We start from the raw sequence: 4,656 nt of genomic DNA on the forward strand, positions 1-4,656 counted from the left end.
AACTCGTTTTAGACGTCGCTTTATCGTTGAATTTATTTTAAAGTAGGACCTGGAATTAAATTCGTCTGAATTAACTTCGACGGTAGCGCGACGTTTTTTTATGTTTAAGGCGAATGGCTGGCCCCCCGTAGGGTGAGTGCATTGGCCACCAGACATAACGACTACTCCGTCAAACACAACGGTTCACCTTAAACGGGGTGTACCAACACGCCAACTTCGCCGAGGAATCGAACCCCGCCCCTAGCAACAATGAACAAAAGACAAACAGACAAACGAAGAATTGCATCTAGGAGATGCCTCGTCTGACTTACACTCCTAAATGACAATTCGACAGAAACAACAAGAAACACTCAAAGACCACTGGACAAAACAAAACAAGCACGACCCAGCACAAGGGTGAAAGGCGGCCAATAAAAAGCCGCCCGTCAACCGACTCATCCAACGCCAAGACATTGGTTCACCCCAGAAAACGGCCAGGGCACGCAAGCGCAACACAAAAAGAGATACTAAATGACGATAGGGTGACGTATAAACTAGGCCTTGGAAAGCTGTCAGGTGCTCAGCGTGCACGCTTAAACTTGTGGTGTAAAAGAAGTTGTATGGGAACTTGAGAATGGTCAACAGGTCAGCCACGACGCCAATGTTTCTCGATTCCCTTTTATCCTTCTTCAATCTTTCTGGGTTTACAATTTTACTAGTAAACACATGTCTTCTCGGGGGCTATTTACCTATGACAACTACCATGGCACTATAATGATATACGGTACCAAGAGAAAATTTAACGGTACCAAAACAATATCGTGTACTATTAGAGCTACATATTACGCAAAGATAACTTGATTCTCCCGCAAGACAAAACTCAGCTCAGTTGACAATTATACAGCGCTGTGTAACTGCACTACCAAACGTATGTTTATGTTCCCTTTTTGGTTTTTTGTTTTTTTTTTCACAAGTTCCATGATGTAACACCATCCTAGTTGTAATCAGTCCGTTTCTTTCAACTGAAGCTCGTATTTTTCAACCGTAGCTACTTATTAAAATCTAGGACCTCTAAGATCAATTCAGCCCTAAGTCGTTGGGCATCTTTGTATGTCCAGGAAAATGCACCTGTGTTCCCATTACAAACATCTCGTATGGCGCAAATGACAGCAACGCCACAACTACCACAGCCGACGGAAGATCCACTAGAACTGTCTGGTTGATCTGGCATAGGAGTTAAGAACCGTCTTACGTCGCCCCAGTTTGATGACTGGAATTCTAAAATACCAGTGGATTGAAAGATGACATCTAGAATCTCGTGAGAAACCTTTTTTAAATTCTCCGGTACCGGGCAGTGGTAGCCATTGTCGAAATATACTGTTTGGTCCGTCATCGAGGATATGGCAAGTCCCCAGTGATTGGGCGCTATGTGGACAGGCATAAACATGTTCTTTACATTTCTCATATCATTATGATGACATATATTCTCAACAACGCTGTTAAAAATAGTGCCGCTTGAGAAATATGATGGAAGAAGAACGTTTTTGCAAATTTGCCCCTCTTCGTTTGCTTTGTCGCAGTATTTCTTGCCAAGAAAATTTATAAGTTCATCCGACAGGTACCGTTCGCCGCACAAAAGTGACAGTTCTTGAGATGTTATCCTGTAGTTGTCGTACGATCTCAAATACGCGCCATCCAAATTCCATCTGTCCAAAAGAGCTTCAGTGACTTCTCTTTGGTAACGGTTGTTGTGAAACATGCTTTGTAGCCATCTTTTCTCAAAAGAGACTTCACGACGTAAACACTTCAGGCGGTGAAATCGTTTCAAGAGTCTGATACCCTCTATATCAAAATCTCCGTAACAAGAAATTTTAGCTACTGGTGTAGATTTAGCATTCTCGGATGTTGTCAATTCTTTTTCTAGCTCTTCTAGCACTGAACAAGGTGGTAGTTTTGTCACTGTCGTGGGGTATGTCAAGTCGCTCTGACGGCTGGTTAGCGAATAATTTACCAATGCACCGTCTACGTCAGGAAAGATGGTTTCGGCAAGCAATCGTCTGGGATTCTTAAAGTTGTCGTCCTGACCCAGCACATCTGCTAACACACCTACGTCCGTTGCAGTTTCTTCAATAGACATGTCATCTATGTTTATGACCTCTGCAATAGGTGTGTGACTTTCAACTTCAGTGCCCTTAGTTTTCACTTGATCTGGCTCTTCCTCTTTCTTGCCTTTGGCAACACTTGCTTCTTGTTCAGACAATTCCTGAAGGGAGGAATTTATTAAAGAACGGAACGCTTTGCCCCTGTTTCTTGCATATGCCTTTTTTTCTTTTCCACTGGTGGGTCTTTCTTGCTCTTTTGCAAACTAGACGATTTCTTTGTATCTCTGACGCTTCGTAGTTCTTCTTTCTTTCGTTTCTTTTCTACGTCTGAGGGTGAGTTGCTTTTCTTACGTTTTGCATTCAATGGCTGTTCGAGGTTTTCTTCGGGTTCTAACTTGTGTCGCCTTTTTCGACCATACGTTGACGTGCTTTCGAAGTGAATTGGACGATTGAAGGAAGAAGGAGGTAGCCACATGTCGTCGGCGGGACCATAACCTTTAAATCTCACTTTATACTCATATGATAAAGTATTTTTGCAGAGACGGCGCTCAAGGATATCCTCCACTTCAAAAAACCCGTCTTCAAGCTCATGAAGTTGAAGATCCCCTTCGCTTGTGCTCGGACTAAAATCACTGCCAATTTCACCTTTTAAAATGTAGCCAAGTTCAGCCAATTTTTCTTCTGACTGAGGATGTAGAGAGTACTTTCCTGGAATATCTGAATCGACAAGTAATTTCACGGGACCGATTAAAAATGAAGGAACCCTCCAAGGGGTAAGGACAACGTCTTGAGAAACATGGTAGGTGTTGTCCGATTCTGAGTGTGAGTACACAAAACATCGAAACCTTACTGGCGCATCTTTCTTTAGTTCGAAGCTTGTCAACTCAGAGCCATCGTTCGAGGACTGAAGAATTTCAATTCGGCCGATATCATAAGTTTTCGAGCCTTTTCGAAGATGTTTAAGGGCAACATCACCAAATTTGACTATGTTGTGTTTCGGATCAATTGGAGCTTTGCCAGGTAAATGCTTTGATGCCCAGTGCCTCTTTTGTCTACATCTGGATATGTACTCCCGAGGAAGAAGTAATTTAATGGCCTGCTTAATATGGATATAAGACATTGTGCCATCATCTAGTCTCCTTGAAATCTTCCACTTCTTTCCTTTTTCGTCCGCTTCAGGTTGATCTGTTTCGTTAGCCTCTTGGGTTTCCAAAATTTCATCGGTATCTTGTGTTTCATGATCTTTGCTCTTTACACACTCATCTTCATCAACGCCTTCCAAACTTTCATCTTCCAGATCATCTGAAGCTCTTGTTTCTGGTGCTTGATCCGCAAACGAAACGTCAAGCTTGTTGTAGTCATCTGGAAGGAGGCCATGTACCAACTGTAAACCCTTTGGGTGTGTAAACCGGTATGGAGTCTCCCAGACGCCTGATTTCTTTAACAGCTGAATACACGATGCAGGCATGTATCGCGAGAATAACAACTGCCCCTCTCTTTTTCCATCAAAATGAGCTTGCCTTTGCTGGTGCAGGAATTCGTGAAAAGTCTCAGGGTAACTGTAGAACCCGGAGATGAAGGCTTTGTGCTTTTTCAAGGCGAATGCAACCCTCCTTCTTTTTGCAGATGCTTTAACATCCACACCAGCATGCGCCAATCTCACCTTTGCGTTTAAATTAAATTGAACGCTGGAGCTTTTTTGTAGCATGTCAACAAAAGTTGGCTGCGAATCTAAGGATTGGATCTGATTTGTTTTCCTCTGCATCTCACTGATGATTCTCTCTGTCACCTTGGTTCCTGAACGGTAAGGAGAGGCCCACTGAGGGCCTAGATCTTTAAAGTGCAGAAACATAGCCAGCTGGTGAATAGACGCAGCTGCAAACTGAATTTCTGCCGTTTGATAACAACCATGTGTTAGAAAATGGCCTCTTTTGGAAGGGGTACTGTTTGCGCCGGGCTGGGAATGGAGTCGAATCTTCTTTAGTTCCAAGGCTTTCTTCCAAAGGCGAAAGATAGTGATGGCACAAGATACAGACTTCTGCACATCTGCTGGTGAACCGAATGCTGGGTTTCGGAAAGGCTCTACCAAGTGGGTTACGGCTCGCACGAAAAGACTTGTGTCCCAGGAACATACTCATCCAGCAAATCGGCAATCCTTTGGGTGAAAATGCGCTCGCAGGCATCTGAATTCTGATCAAAAAAATAAATTAGGACGAGATCCACTGCGCTGATACCTGTGTCCATCCCTGCCTTCCCGCATCTTTGACGGAGATCCTTGAGGTGTTGAATGGTGGCAACACGGGTCTCGCTACCTTCCCCTTCCCAGAAAGTCAGATCACGGGTCTCGTACTTCAAATTCTTTAAGAACAACCTCTGTTCGTGGTCATAAGCTAGGTATGCAATAGAAGGAAGGAACCAATAATAGGGAGCACAATATCTTTCATCTTCTGTACCAAGACCAAGGAAATGAACGCCAGCTTTAACTTTAGGGAGAGTGGGTGTCATCATCTGGACTGCGGCTGCTAATGAAAATCCGGCAGAATCCGTTGAATACCCTACGAGGCGAATTGGAGAG

This window comes from Montipora capricornis, chromosome 12 (assembly GCF_036669925.1).
Source record: "Montipora capricornis isolate CH-2021 chromosome 12, ASM3666992v2, whole genome shotgun sequence".
In the NCBI taxonomy this organism is placed as follows: Eukaryota; Metazoa; Cnidaria; class Anthozoa; order Scleractinia; family Acroporidae; genus Montipora; species Montipora capricornis.